Here is a 16408-nt window from a genome sequence, read left to right on the forward strand (position 1 = left end):
GAAACACGGCAACCCTGTGTAGTTACATCATACTACATGGCTAACCCATGCTGGCCTCCATGCGACACCTAGCTCTAGTAATCCAGCAGCCAGTATCGCTTCTCGCTCCTCGCCTCTCTCAAAGTGCGGCTGGCTGGCGTTTTGCCGTCTATTGAGGTCGGTTAACTCATCACATATTAGCAACATGCCAAGAGCATTCTAAAAAATTAATGCACTCTATTGTTATGCCAATAAGAGGAAGCGCTTTGACCGACGGACCAAATGAGACAGGCGTGTCATGTCGTGAGTGGGTCTAGTTTCTCGTTTTGAACTTGTTTGGTGTAGTAGTAACACTTGGTTTTGACTGTTGATAAGATTTTATATAGGGCCTAATGTATTCTTCGAGGATGCCTTTGATTATTGATAAGATTTTATACAATTTGAAAATTATATCATTCGAAGATCCCTTGACGTTCCGTTTTAAAAAAAAAGATCCTTTCACGTACGAATTTGACTGTATGCTTTGAGCAACTTGCATGTCCTATATTGCTCCGGTTTGGATACTCTAACTTAGCTAGAGGTTAGACTAACTCATGACTAACCCTGAACTAACTGTAGCCAAAGAGGTGTTTGGGTGACAGGGTTAGATTGACAATAAATGCACTTGATGGAGAGAGAAAAGTGATTTTTCAATGGGCCCAATGAGAACTATCTCCAATTAGCACCTCTTGGGTGGGATAGTTTTTTTGGTGGGTTCGGTGCAACTTGCTCCAATTTAACCCTCATGCTTGGATACTTTAGGGCTATTTGAGCCCCAACTAGCTCAAACTAACTCTAACCCATGGATCCAAACAGGGCCAAAGTTAGTCTTGAAAAACGCATTAAGCCCTATATACATGGACAGACGGAGTACATGATACTAGCAAACGCTCACCATTAGTAGTAGTTCATTGGTTGGTTTCGATTTTTGATTCAGTTGATGTGCTGCTACCGTCCAATATTCGCGTGTGGTTGTTTCTAGACTAAAAAAGGAGGTACTAGTACTTACTGTGGGAAAGGTGAAGTGACGGTTGCTTTGCCCGAGCAACTTATTACTCTGGGAATATGGGAGTACCAGCAGATTCAATGAACAGAGAAATGATGGTTGGTTCGTCCGAGCAACTTACTCTGGCAAAGGTGGGGCTCTGTGATTTGACTGCTCACTAGTCATTACTACTGCGGTGCAACGACCTGGGTGAATCTTTCCCTGCAGTTGTGCACTCAATATTATCGCATGGTAGGTGGAGCCGGATGAAGGATGTCCCACATGCTGACGAAACGAAGTTGAATTGTTCCTGACATTGCTATCAATCCTTCAGGATTTGTTTATATGTACGTATAATTTTAATGAAATTGTACTGTGATGCCACTACACCACAACACTAATGTAAGGGCAGAGAAACTGCCGGGAGAAGGCTATTTAAAGGGCAAACAAACTGCCGGGACAGTGGTTCTCCCGGCAGATAGAACTGCCACGAGAACGGCTGCCGGGGATTACTTCTCCCGGCAGATAAACTTCTCCCGGCAGTTTTTTTGCCCTGGCCCATGTATTCCCCGGCAGTTTATTTTCTCCCAGCAGATTGTCACAACATGTGAAACTGTAATTACCGGCAGTTAAACTGCCTACACAAACATGTTTACCCGGCAGATATTATGACAGCATATTGATTTCACTAGCGAAATATTCTAGGCATCCATATTATGTAATATCCATCAATTATATATGTCTAGGCAATCAGGACATACCACATTCATACATGCACTTCAATCAAAGTAAGATATAGGCCTCATCGAAAACCTTAAACTTCATTCGATAAACATAACGACCATATATAACAAGGTTGTACCATAAAAGGAGTACATATTATATGTTTGCCACACAACCAAACTAAACTAGTGCCACAAAAGATGTACATATGCTTCTAGATGTGTGCCACACAACCAAAATGAGCTTAACAACCACCAAAATGCAACAGTGACAAACAAGACACGTGACATTATCACTCCATCAACTTAATTGTAGGTCTTCCAAATCTTCAGCAGCTTAAAGATCTTCCAAACCTTAGTGAACTTGTGCACCTTTGAGAAACCTGCAATAGACCAGAAATGTTACATACAGCAGCCGCATATGTTCTGAAAGATGTTATAAGTAGGTAACATGCGCAAAGTTACTGTACTAGCCAGCGAATTAAGTTAGCTTGTATTTGGGCTTGCTTTTCCTTCTAAGCTCTCTGCATCTACAACACAGAATAAGAGGGGAACTAGTTGGAGCATATATTTAGGATCTTCTAATGGGGGGCTGTTTAGTTTCCTAGTTCCATGCTTTTGTTGGACAAGTTAGAAATGAAGGTCCCCTAAGATGGTATCTGATTAGTGGGCAAGCCCACAGATTTACAAATCAACTGAAACACTAAGAATATTTGGTTCAATAATAAACAATTTTTATTGGTTCACTTTCCTACATCACGCACAACAAGTTGAATTAGCCTAGAAAATTAAACCAAGGCTTTATGTAGACAAACAAGCTGAAATACTTCATGTACATGAAAGAAAGAGGATTCAGTTACATTCAATTGTTGTGAGCATGGAATCAAATGAAACTCATTACTCTACATGGCAGAGTCTATCATGTACATGAAAGAATTATGATCCAATTGCAGTTTATATTTGTAATTGACTAAAATAAGTACTGTAGGGGTATCTTTTTTTGTACCTGCTGTAGGAGTATCTATATATACAAAAGTTAATCATTATGCTTGCGAGATCAGAGTAACCAAATTTATTCAGCTGACCTCTCTACAAATTCATGGCGGGTGGACACAAAAGCCCACTTCTAAAGAACTATAATGATTTGCTTGAATTACTAATTATTTATATAAACTGGAACAGGAGCTCAAGTTTCTTGGACACAAGTTGACCATGCAGCAACTACATGAGCAAAGCATTACTATTTGTGACAAAACCTAGAAGCTTGATACAAAATGTTTTGAACTGCAGAGACAACAGAATCAACTTTGAATATTTTCTAAGTACAAACTAGCAATATCTAGGAACTAACAAAATTGTAACATCAAAACAAGAAATCATAAAAACACTAAATACAGGCCAAAGCAAATGATATGGCAGCTGACATGTACGTTCACTAGAAATATAAGACGTTTTTGTAATTTAATTTGAACTGCAAAAACGTATTATATTATGGTACAGAGGTAGCAGTAAGCAGCAAAATGCAAGGTCAAACAATTTTTACACATGGGATGTTTTTTTCCAAAATTGCATGCTAAGCATAGCATGTTTATACTTCTGAAATTAACATAGCACTATAATTAGAATCCACAATTATAAGTTAGTACAATTTATATCAAAAGTTTGACATCTTTGTACTAAAGCTTGTTATTTGCAAAGCTGTCATATTATAAATCAAAGAACAAGAGCTTGTTAATTTTATTTTATTTTGACATCTTGTACGTGAGCTTGCGTTTATACTTTGATATCTAGTTAAGCAAAGAACAGCAAACAGCAGCTGACAGAATACCTATTCTGTTGTACAAAATACTAAACAGTGTAATGCCAGGTCAACCATTTTTTACACATGAAAAGGAAGTGCTAGACAATGCGTAGGAATACAAGAGAAGGCAACACATATCCTCCTCATAAATGGTTCTATGGCAGGCAAACCAACGAGTCTGTGTCAAGTACTGCCCAATAACACAAGACTAAGCTACAAAATACACAGAGGATGCAAAAGCTCAGTTCTGAATACACAAGGCATGCTTACTAGAAGATACACGCTGATCACAGAAGAAACAATCTAAAAAGTTTATTTCAGTGAAAGCACCCAGTGAAAATTAGAGAACAGTTTGTAAGAATTACATATAGGAAAAAAGAGCAAGGTACTGAGCTAGCCTCATGACCCATTTCTTCCATTTTTTTCTACTTAGGAACATAGCCATACACACCAGCACTACTACTAAACCTGGACGCAGAACCTAAAAAACGAGCATCCAAAAAGTCCTTTATCAGCAACAAATAAATAGTCTTACTACAGAGCAAATTTATTGCACTTGTAGATTCCAAAAAATGTAACTAAACTACAGGATAATAGTAGAATAGAGGTACTAGAATTTTGGACATTATACAGTTTCTACAGAAGAAAATCTACAATCCTACGGATCCACAAGCAAAACCGAAACCATAGCACTATAGGGTCTACAAAGTACAATGATATTTTCCATCTGAAACTTTGCCTTTGGCATTTGACAAATTGCCATTAGAGAGTGGTGCATCTCAACAGAAAGGGGAAATAATTGTAAACCCCACAAGCCAAACATCATATCACCCTAAATTAGATATTAAACTAAGTAACCTTTCTTGTCAGGGTTCTCCAAAGTCCAAATACACACATGAGAACCGGAATAGTCAGCAATTCATCAGTCGAATCTACCTATTGTTTGGTCAATCGCACAATACCCATCTTGTTTGCTTGTATAGCTCTGCTCCAAAGTCCAAACTGATCTCCATGCCTCCACAGTTTATATTTGACAGATAGTAGCCTTAAAACATTTCGATATCAATATTCATCCTAGCACAGGGTCAGCCATCAACAGCAAAGGATGTCACAATTGCGCACCGTGTAGTCCAAAAACATGCAGATATATTCTGCAACCGCAACCCTTAAATCCTAGGAGTTGGCCGATCGAGGGGATTACAAATGCGCAAAAATTAGAACGAACATTTGATTCGGATTTATCTCAAGGGGAAACATACAGAGAGAAGGAAGGGCGGAAGGGGATGCTCACGGGGAGGTGGGAGGAGGGCTCCCGCTAGTGGCCGCTTGAGGTCGACGTTCCGCTACTTGCGGTAGAGATGCTCACAGGAGAGTTGGCAGACCCCTTGCCCTTGGTGCTTCGGTGAAGAGGAGGCAGCCTGCTCGAGGGAGGAAGCTCTCAGGGTGGTGGCGAGGAAGGCGTTCCGCGAAAGATGGTCGTCGTCGGTGGAGCGGTTCGGCGACACTAGTGGTGCTTCGTGTCAATCGGGTGCTCGGCGGTGTCGCTCTGGAGTGGTTGGGGGCAACGACAGCGTGGTTGGGGACGAAGGGCGGTCGGCAGCAGTGTGGTGGTTGGGGTCGGCGGAGGGGCTGCAATGGTGGTTGGGGCCGACGGAGGGCTGCGGCGGTGGTGGGTGACGGCGGCGGCGGTGATCTAGGTGGAGGGCGGCCGCCGGCGCTGGGATAGTTGGGGGCGGCGGCGGCGACCTGGTGGAGGGTACGGGTGGATTAGGCATCGAGATCTGGGGGGAGGCTCTACGGTCTGTTGGAGCCATGGAGGGCCGGCGCGTCTGTTGTTATGTTCGGCCCAAAATTTTCGTCGATCGCGCGGTTTTTCCTTGCTAGACCGCGCTAAGGCCCAATACAATTTTGGCTTCGCGCCGAAGATGGTGCCCTAGCAGCTTACGGGCCGATGTTTAATTGTTCCGGCAGACAATGGCCCTTAAATCTACCGGCAGTGCGTGTGATGTCGTTTTTCAAGTTCTCCCAGCAGTTTTCCTGCCATCACGTACTTGTATCGGCAGAAACAAATGTCCCGGCAGTTCTTTTGCCCTTGGTTATGTATTTCTCCTGGCAGTTAACTGCCCCCAATCAAGTGTTGTGATGTAGTGTGCTATGAAGGTTTCAACTTTTGTTCCCGTAGGAAAAAAAGGTTTCATAGGATTCATGTGTCCTCTTGCCTCAAGATTATCTCGTTACAACATTCCATCAAATACAAATGAAACTACCATGGTTGCTAATGCATCTCAATGGTTCGCAGATCAGCGCCAATATCACGTCACAACTGAATACAAAGTTGTGAGAATGTGTACAAATAAAGAAAAGTATATAATTGATCGATGTTGTTCGAGGCATGGCTCCATTTCCTGGGCATAATGTTCATTGGTTGGCAGCTAGTTTCACCCAGCTCTGTAGCCAAAAAAGAGGTGTATGGAGGACATCACAATCCGATCATTTTGTGCAGCTCCACTAAAATCGAGCTGACCATCCCTATTTGCAAAGATATCCTAACAGTGTGATTATAATAATTGTGGAACTAGATGATGAAACATAACACACACAAATAGAAGCTGATCACCTCTACGATCTCTCTTCAGGACTAACTACTTGTTGGAAAAGATTAGGCACGGAGTTGGATGAGGAGGATAGCAAAACCAATCTCCCTTTCTACGGTCCCATTGAAATGTAAAAACGTTGCCCGTGTGACATTTTGGCGGAACTTCACAAAACACTCTTAAGAAAAAAGTGATTTGTGCAGTTCACCAAAAGGTCGCAATAGCAACGAGGTGAAATGGACAGCTCTGTTTGCAAAAGGAGGTAGAAAGGAAACAATTTCCCAATAATACTAGTTGAAGACACATACGCCGACAAAAAAGAAACATATTCCATGTAATAAGGGAAATATGGTTTATCAAAAATGGTTTGAGGACAAGATTGCAAGATGGAAAGTACGCCGGCCGAGATACATTTTAAGCAAAAAACTAAAGAAGATCCACATGCAGGATTTTTCACATGCAGCAACGTGGGAAGATGGGCAGTGGAGGAAGGTCAGACGAAGCTATACCTGAGGGTTGTCGGGATGAAACTAGGAGGGCGTCGGCGGCCGGGATCTTCCCATACTACGGCAGCGAGCAAGTGGCGAAGGCCCTGCCGCGCCGGAGCTTGGTCAGAGAAAACGGCGGGTACCGCAGGTCGGGACGTGTTGCCTCAATGCCATCAAACGGAGAAACGATGCACATCCTCTCTTTCCGTCGGCGGACGGGATGTGGCCGGATCACTGACCAACGGTGAGAGAGAGAAGCCACCACCCCCTTGTGTGAGATGGTGTGACGAGAGACAAACCCCGGCAGGCAGGCTCCGTTATATATAGTGGAGCAGTTTTTTCCATTTTCCCCACAACAATCGTTTTATATTCTGTATGTGCCATTAAGGAATATATAACTTTATATAATACTCACGCGTCAAGTCGAACTTTGTTCCGTCTATACGTGGTACACGACCCTCCTTCGAGTAAACAACCGCTACACGCGTCAAATTATCACGTGGGCTGTCATTTCATACAGAAATGAACTCCACCGTGTACCCGCGTAGGTGTGGCCGGGAACGAGACGTGAGTACGTGTGTCCTGCATGCACCTCTTCTTTAGGTGCAGGTACATATGTGGGTGGGTGTGAGAGAGATGCTTTGTGCGAAACAGAGGCAATGTGTTGATGATATCTCAAACAAAAAAACATAACATATGTAATGTCTGTGAAATAGAGTCTTGGATATATCATATATAGATTGAGCAATCCACGAGAAGATAGTGGAGGGGTCATCGGCGTGAGATACTGATAGAATCGAAAACAAGGATGAAGTGTGTGGCTGCGCGATCGATAGAGTGCCATCAAATTTGTGTTTTCCCATGTCAAAGATACAGGGCGACCGGCCTACTGGAATTTGAGAGGGCAGAGGTGCAGTTTTTCTCTATGGCATGGATACCTACCAGTAACGTTCGAATATCAGTGTGGGGGGCTGGGCAGAGACCTAACAATAGAGAGGTAGACCGACTAGTATATGTGTGGAGAAGGAGAGAGACCTAGATATGTATTGAGGGAGATCAATCGGCATCCATGCATATGTGTTGCAGATGAATAAGGTTGGGAGAAAGACAAAGGTAGAGTGTCGGAGGGTTAGTGGTGGAGTGGCCTCTCACAAATGGTGGGAGAGGCCTGCTAGACAAACGGGGGGTACGAGTGGAATATCAATAAGAGAGGGCCGGGGATGTTTGTCTGTCTATGCACGTGCGTGTGAGAGATGGGTCGGGAGGTATGCAAGGATGATGAGGGGAGATGATATGGTTGTGGTAAGCATACTTAACTACATAGGAAGATCAACCGTCGTGTTTTCAAGAAAGGGAGAGACATAACTAGTGAGGTAAGTCTATCGGCGTGTGGGCAAAAATAATTATAGTCGACCTAGCTATATGTAGGGAGATTGGTACGTATACATGCATGCATGTGTTAGAAGCAAATAAGGTTTGGAGAGACAGACAGGGGGAGGGGTGCCGCTAGGAGGTGGTGCGAGAGGCCTACTATGTCGAGGGGTGTCGGTGTCAAAACCGGCGGATCTTGGGTAGGGGGTCCCGAACTGTGCGTCTAAGGCAGATGGTAACAGGAGGCAGGGGACACAATGTTTTACCCAGGTTTGAGCCCTCTTGATGGAGGTAAACCCCTACGTCCTGCTTGATTAATATTGATGATATGGGTAGTACAAGAGTAGATCTGCCACGAGATCGGAGAGGCTAAACTCTAGAAGCTAGCCTATGGTATGATTGTATGTTGTCCCACGGACTAAAACCCTTCGTTTATATAGACACCGGAGGAGCTAGGGTTACACAAGGTCGGTTACAAAGGAGGAGATATACATATCCGTATTGCCTAGCTTGCCTTCCACGCCAAGTAGAGTCCCATCCGGGCACAAGATGAAGTCTTCAATCATGTATCTTCATAGTCTAACAGTCCGGCCAATGGATATAGTCCGGCTATCCGGAGACCCCCTAATCCAGGACTCCCTCAGTAGCCCCCGAACCAGGCTTCAATGACGACGAGTCCGGCGTGCATTATTGTCTTCGGCATTGCAAGGCGGGTTCTTCTCCAATTTCCAAGTGTTTGTAAACAGTATCCGGCCCCATAAATGATGATCCTCTTGGCTTCTGCGCCCAATAAGGGCAATTTCTCGATCGAATACGAGGCACCAGGGCATTTTTACATTCACCCCCCTAGCTAGATAAATAAATTGTCTATAAAAGGGATTGGGATTCTTAGATCTGATCCACACCATTCTCCCCTCAGCGAGAATCCATTAGAGCGTGTTTCGGAAAGATCCATTCCAGCATGGCCAACCTCCACAGCTCCTCCTCCCGCCCCCGTAGCCCTAAGCTCGGTGATTGGGAGAGGTGTTCAGTTCCACATAGTCGATTGGTCGAACTGCAGACCAAAGGATTTCTTCCTCCGGCATACATGGTGCCCATTCGAGCCGGGCTCGCCACCTACAATGGCGGGGAGCAAGCGGAGAACTTTCCCTGTCCCTCCATGGGGGAACGGGTTTGCCTTGTTCCTTACTTACTAAGGGGACTTGGATTTCCAATTCATCCGTTCCTCCGCGGGCTCCTGGAGTTCTACGGCCTCCAACTACACAATCTCACCCCTGCCTCCATCCTACACATCGCCGGCTACGTGGCTCTCTGCGAGTTGTTCCTGAGCTGCGAGGCTCACTTCGAGCTGTGGAAACGGCTATTTTGCCTTGTCCCTCGCACACAGAGGGAATCACTTTATCAAGTGGGCGGAGCCGAAGTATGGCGCATCGCCGATACCGGATATCTGTCTGGTACCCCGAAGAAGCCGTCCGAAGACTGGCCTTCGGAATGGTTTTATATAGAGGACGTTCCCCTTCCGGACCCTGTTCGGCGGGGTCCCCTGAGTTCAACAATGCTCCTCTGTAGAAGCGCCGAAGTTAGCGCCCGCGGAGCCCGCGGAGCCCCCAGGCGGAAGACGACAAAGAAGTCCTCTATCTGATGAACCGGATTAAGGCACTGGCTTAGTCAGGTTTGACAATAACTAAAGTTATGTCGATTTGCATAATGCGGGGAGTGCAACCACTTCAATATCGTGGGCATCCCTTATGGTGTTTCAATGGGGAGGATGACGCCACCCGCTACAGTCGTAAGGGTCCGGGTGATGCTGCCGCATTAGCCAAAATGATGTCCGAATTGTTCAAGGGAGAGGAGGAGGAGTTCACCCGCATCAAGCCACAGGACGGATTCTCCATGTACAATCCTCCAAGCTGGGTAAGCTATACCCCCTTACTTCCATCTTCCCGTGTTTTTCGTTGTAAGTATTCACCTTGCCAATTTACGGCAGGAACTGCGAAAGGCCATAAAGGAGGTCCGCAGCCCTTCTCCACAACCGGAGGACCCTGACCGGGCCCTCGACTCCGGACTCGAAGAAGATCCGGTTATCTCCATGGAGCTGATAAACCGGTAGTTCTATCAGTTGAGCTGCGATGATGCCATGGTGGCCATTACGGCCGACTATCCCGGACTGCTCCCTACATCGCACGTAAGAAAAACTGAAAAGTCCCAACTCAAAAAGGTAGGATCCCCTTTTAGACACTTCACCCACCATATTCACATGGCCTTTTTACAGGGAAGGCATTCGGGACGCCCTGCAGCAACGCGCCAACAGGAGGCGCCGAGGCCGGGTAGGCCAAAAAGGAAGGCGGTTAGGACGGAGACGCCGGCACAAAGGTACAACAAACCCCGCTCCGTGGTTGTCGTCTTTCTCAAAGTATAATGACGCCCGTGTTTCTTTAACAGAAAAAACGCTCGCCGGAATATGTCCGGCGATATCGCCGATCATGCTTCCACCAGTCGGGCACCAGGACCGGACACGGAGGCAGAAGCCGATATGGGGCAGGCGCCGGATAATCCCCCTACAGAGGATGCGGATAGGTTATCTGCTACAAACTCATAAGTGGAAAGCGCCATGAATCATAGGCGCCGCCGGGCCGTACTCCATGACGCTTGTTTCTCACCAGAGGCGTTTGATGCCTTTAATTCTGGAGAAGCGTACCTCCGTGCCGCTCAAGATGGTCTAGCCAGAGCCACGGATCAGTATGTAAAGGATGTACGGGTGAGTGAATCTGATGATTTATATGTATCAGTAGCCCCTGAGACTTGAAACAGTTAGCAGAACTGATTTAAGGATCATCCTTCTTGTGCAGGTTCTTACAGAGAAGAATACTAAGCTATCCCAGGAGCTGGAGGAATGCAAGACCCAACTGCGGGCCGCTATTGCCGCACTGCAAGAACAGAAAAAGGCCCCTGCTGGTAACAATTTAAAGAATGATGGTTACCATATATTGCACGGCGTGGCTGCAGATCTAACAATAGATTTTGCAGATGAATCCGGAGAAAATCCGGGGGACCAGCATGTTATGCGGCAGCTAGAAGCTGGCAAACGCGTGCTGATGGAGGTTAGGCGGGAGAAAAACAATCTCCAAGACGCCAATATAAGGCTGAACGTGGAAATAAAAGACGTTCGGGGCCAGCTTGCAGACTCCGAGAAGGAGAATAAGAGGCTTCGACACGGCATTTTTAGTAAGTGCTTGAACGAATCCTTTAAAGATATTCGGCGAAGAAGCCAACTAACAGCATTATGTCTGTAGGTATGCTGACGGGTCGTCCCACGGAGGAAATGCTCGGGTCTGTGGGTGATCTTCTATCCGAGCTGTCACATCTGCACGAACAAGTTCGGCAGGTAATGCAGGGTGTTGCCCAGACTTTGTGGCTGTCCGTCTCCCTTCCAGAGGGTGTTGTGGAGCTTGCGGAGAAGCTCAAAGGAGCGCGGAGGCGCTTCCTATTATGGAAGATATACGCCTTCCGACAAGGTGCCAGAGAAGCCTGGGCCATGGTGAATACGCGGTATACCAAAGCAGACCCAAATCACATGGTCGAGGTCGGACCTGTGGGGCCCGACGGAAAAGAAATTCCCGTTAGCTTAGTTTATGGGCAAGTAGAATTAGCCGCAAAGTATTCCCAATAGGATTGTAAGATAGACCACCTGTTGGATGGTATAGAAGAAGAATTTAGTCAGTCTCCATGACTATGTAATTGAAGTGACATGTATAATGCCTTCTAGCCAGATTGTAGATCATTTGTCGTTGCGGACCTTTTCGCTTCAGCCTCCGGGCCCAATAGTCCGGAGTGTATCCGAATACCCGCTCAGTTATATAAGAACCGGGGTATGCGTGGAGACTAGGCGTAGGGGTCATTAGTGCTTTATCAGACAAGTGCCCAACTAGTTATGTTATATTACATGGGTAGTAAGAAACATCTTCCAGGGAGAATAGTTTCATTAAGGGTTCCTTTCCCTGGGCAAGCATGCCCTAAAGTGCATGTCCGGACTGCGATAGGAAACGCAGGAAAAACATCTGGGGGCAGATATGAAAAATAAAAATCATCTTTTGTTCACCGACCGAATATTCCCTTAAGAACGCTAGCTTTCGGCTTCACCCAGTCTGAGGTACACATCCGGCTGACCCGGCAGTAACAATCGCAGAGGTGCTCCCCTTATGCCCTAGCCGAATTAACGGGAACGTAGGGCATAAATACAAGAGCCAGGCAACCCAGCTTGGCCAAAACTTAAGTCATATCGATGCATATAATGGTGAAAAAAGGTACATGGGGAAGTATAACACATGTGTTGGGCATGAAGCCCGGATAAATAATTTAAGCTTCTGTGAAAGAAGCCCCCAGGTATGAAGAGTGCGGCTAGCGCATCTGTAATGTGCAAACAAGGCACAAGGTGACCCTTGAAGGCCTAGAGAAATAAGAAAAGAAAGAAAGAAAGGAAAACAAGACAGATAATGTATTTGTGAAAAATGGACAAAGGGAGGGGACTAACATAGAGTCCGGTGCTAGGCGTAGAATCTTCGGAGCCTGGCCGCGTTCCATGGGTTCGGCTCGAGTCGACTAGTCGATGCATCCCGCAGTCGGTACGCTCCACCGGTCAGAACTTGGTCGATAATGAAGGGACCTTCCCATTTGGGCTCGAGCTTGTTCTTTTTCTTATCCGGCAGGCGTAGAACTAGTTCGCCAATGTTATAAGTTTTGGCCCGTACTTCTCTGCTTTGGTATCTGCGAGCCTGTTGCTGGTAAAATGCGGAACGGGCTTTGCCTACGTCGCGCTCCTCCTCCAAGGTGTCCAGACTATCCTGCCGATCGAGCTCGGCTTCTCTTTCTTCGTACATGCGCACTATAGGTGAGTCATGAATTATGTCACAGGGCAAGACTGCCTCTGCGCCGTACACCATAAAAAAGGGTGTATATCCGGTACTACGATTCGGCGTGGTCCGCAGCCCCCAGAGTACGGAGTCGAGCTCCTCTACCCAGTGCGTGTTAGACTCCGTTAAGGAACACACTAATCTAGGTTTAATGCCGCTCATTATAAGACCGTTTGCTCACTCGACTTGACCGTTGGTTTGTGGGTGATAGACTGAGGCATAATCGATCTTGATGCCCATTTTGCTGCACCAGAGTTTTACCTCGTCGGCCTTTAAGTTCGTGCCATTATCAGTGATGATGATGTGGGGGACGCCATAACGGTGTACAACCCCGGATATGAAATCTATCACCGGTCCGGATTCGGCTGTTTTAACTGGTTTGGCCTCTATCCATTTGGTGAATTTATCCACCATGACCAATAAGTATTTTTTCTTGTGGGTTCCCCCTTTAAGGGGTCCAACCATGTTAAGCCCCCATACCGCAAAGGGCCATGTAATGGGGATTGTTTGGAGGGCGGTGGGTGGCATGTGGCTTTGATTTGCAAAGAGCTGGCAACCGGTGCAACGTTGGACCAAGTCATGTGCGTCTGCTCGGGCCGTTGGCCAATAGAATCATGTACGGAAGGCCTTGCTTACAAGAGCCCGGGCTGCGGCGTGATGACCGCCAAGTCCGGCGTGAATTTCTGCCAAAAGATTCCGCCCATCCTCTTCGGAGATGCACCTTTGAAGGACTCCGGTAGTGCTTTTCTTGTACAATTCTCCCTCATGGACCCTGTAGGCCTTGGATCGCCGCACTATGTAGCGTGCCTCATTTTGGTCCTCCGGAAGTTCATGTCTAGTTAGGTAGGCCAGGAATGGTTTTGTCCACGGGGCAATAATGGCCATTATTTCGTGGGCTGGCGGTGTTATTTCGGTGGCGGAGCCTCTGATTGTGTCAGAGAGTTCGGTATCGGGTATTTTGGCTGGGTCCGGACTACTATTACCGGTGTCCCCTTCCCATACTACGGATGGCTTGAAAAGCCTTTCCAAAAATATGTTGGGGGGACCGCGTCGCGTTTTGCGCCGATGCGGGCGAGGATATCTGCCGCCTGATTGTTTTCCTGAGCCACATGGTGAAATTCGAGTCCCTCGAACCGAGCTGACATTTTTAGGACGGCGTTTCGATAGGCTGCCATTTTCGGATCCTTGGCGTCAAAATCTCCGTTTATTTGGGATATTGCGAGGTTTGAATCCCCACGCACCTCCAGGCGTTGAATGCCCATGGAGACTGACATCCAAAGACCATGCAACAAAGCTTCGTATTCGACTGCATTGTTGGAGTCTATATACAATATTTGCAGTATGTACCGAACGGTATCTCCGGTTGGGGACGTCAGGACGACGCCAGCCCCTAGACCGGCCAGCATTTTAGAATCGTCGAAGTGCATGATCCAATTGGAGTATGCGCCGTACTCTTTAGGGAGTTCAACCTCCGTCCATTCGGCGACAAAGTGGGCCAGTACTTGTGATTTAATGGCTCGGCGAGGTTTGTATGTTATGTCAAATGGGAGGAGCTCAATGGCCCATTTGGCAATCCGGCCCGTAGCATCACGGTTGTTGATGATATCATTAAGTGGCACTTCCGAGGCTACTGTAATCGAACACTCTTGAAAGTAGTGTCGCAGTTTCCGTGATGCCATGAATACCGCATATGCTATCTTTTGGTAATGTGGGTACCGTGATTTGCATGGAGTGAAGACAGTGGATACATAGTATACCGGCTTTTGAAGAGGGAATTTGTGTCCGTCCGCTTCCCGTTCGACAACGAGCACCGCGCTTACAACTTGATGAGCTGCCGCAATGTATAACAGCATTGGTTCGCCGATGTTTGGCGCAGCCAGGATCAGGTTGGTTGCCAGAATGGCCTTTATTTCTTCCAATCCGGCTGTGGCCGCATCCGTCCACTCGAAGTGTTTGGTGTGCCGAAGGAGGCGATAAAGGGGTAAAGCCTTTTCTCCTAAGCGGGAGATAAAGCGGCTTAGAGCTGCCACGCATCCGGTTAACTTCTGGATTTGTTCGAGGTCTGTTGGGGTAGCCAACTATGACAAAGCTCGGATTTTGGCCGGATTAGCTTCAATACCTCTACTGGAGACAATGAATCCCAGGAGCTTTCTGGCTGGTACGCCGAAAACACATTTTTCCGGGTTGAGCTTGATGTCATATGTTTGGAGGTTGTCGAACGTGAGCCTCAAGTCGTCTATCAAAGAGTCGACGTGTTTGGTTTTGACGACCACATCGTTTACGTATGCCTCTACTGTTTGCCAATTTGTTTCTCCAGACATGTCTGAATCATGCGTTGATATGTTGCACCGGCGTTTTTTAGTCCAAAAGGCATTGTGTTAAAGCGGAAGGGGTCGTATGGTGTGATGAATGCCGTTGCGGCTTGGTCGGACTCCGCCATCTTGATTTGGTGGTAACCGGAGTAAGCGTCGAGGAAACACAATGACTCGTGTCCTGCGGTAGCATCAATAATTTGATCGATGCGTGGGAGGGGGAAGAGATCCTTTGGGCAAGCTTTATTGAGGTCTTTGAAATCAACGCAAAGGTGCCAGGATTTATCCTTCTTTGGTACCATCACCAGGTTTGCTAGCCAGTCCGGATGTTTTATTTCTCTGATGAATCCGGCCTCCAATAACTTAGCTAGTTCTTCTCCCATGGCCTGTCTCTTAGGTTCGGAGAAATGCCGAAGAGCTTGCTTGACCGGCTTGAATCCCTTTAGGATATTGAGGCTATTCTCGGCCAACCTGTGTGGGATTCCTAGCATGTCTGAGGGATGCCAGGCGAATATGTCCCAATTCTCGCGCAGGAACTCCCGTAGTGCGGCATCCACGGTGGGGTTTAACTGTGCCCCGATGGAGGCTGTTTTGGTAGGGTTCGTTGGGTGGACTTGGAATTTGACTATTTCATCCGCTGGTTTAAAAGAGGTGGACTTGGATCTCTTGTCGAGTATCACATCGTCCCTGTCCACTGTGGAGCGTAGCGTGGTTAACTCCTCGGCCGAGAGGGCTTCGGATAATGCCTCGAGGGCCAATGCTATTGTTTTGTTTTCGGCGCGGAGTGCTGCGGAGTGCTGTGTCCGGATCACTAGCGAGAGTGATGATTCCGTTGGGCCCGGGAATTTTAAGCTTCATGTACCCATAATGGGGTACGGCTTGGAATATTGTGAACGCCCCCTGTCCTAAAAGAGTGTGATAGCCACTGCTGAACGGGGCCACTTGGAATGTAATTTCTTCAGACCTATAATTGTCCGACGTGCCGAATACCACATCTAGTGTGATTTTCCCATCACAGCGTGCTTCCCGACTGGGGATAATTCCTCTAAAGGTTGTGCTACTTTGCTCGATGCGGTTCTAGTCTATTTCCATCTTTTGAAGGGTTTCCTCATAGATGAGGTTTAGTCTGCTGCCGCCATCCATGAGTACTTTGGTGAGTCAAAAACCATCCACGATTGGACTGAGGATGAGTGCGGCTAGTGCTCGG

General features: G+C 46.8%; 1 long non-coding RNA gene across 1 annotated transcript; it reads right to left on the minus strand.

Moving 5' to 3' along the window:
• Positions 1–1811: 1811 nt before the first annotated feature.
• LOC123086245 (uncharacterized) lies at positions 1812–5330 on the minus strand. Its single transcript, XR_006440748.1, has 2 exons — positions 4818–5330; positions 1812–2108 (listed from the first exon to the last, which is right to left on the minus strand). It is a non-coding gene; the product is annotated as an uncharacterized lncRNA (long non-coding RNA).
• Positions 5331–16408: the final 11078 nt, after the last annotated feature.

The sequence above is a fragment of the Triticum aestivum genome, chromosome 4A (genome assembly GCF_018294505.1).
Source record: "Triticum aestivum cultivar Chinese Spring chromosome 4A, IWGSC CS RefSeq v2.1, whole genome shotgun sequence".
NCBI lineage: Eukaryota > Viridiplantae > Streptophyta > Magnoliopsida > Poales > Poaceae > Triticum > Triticum aestivum.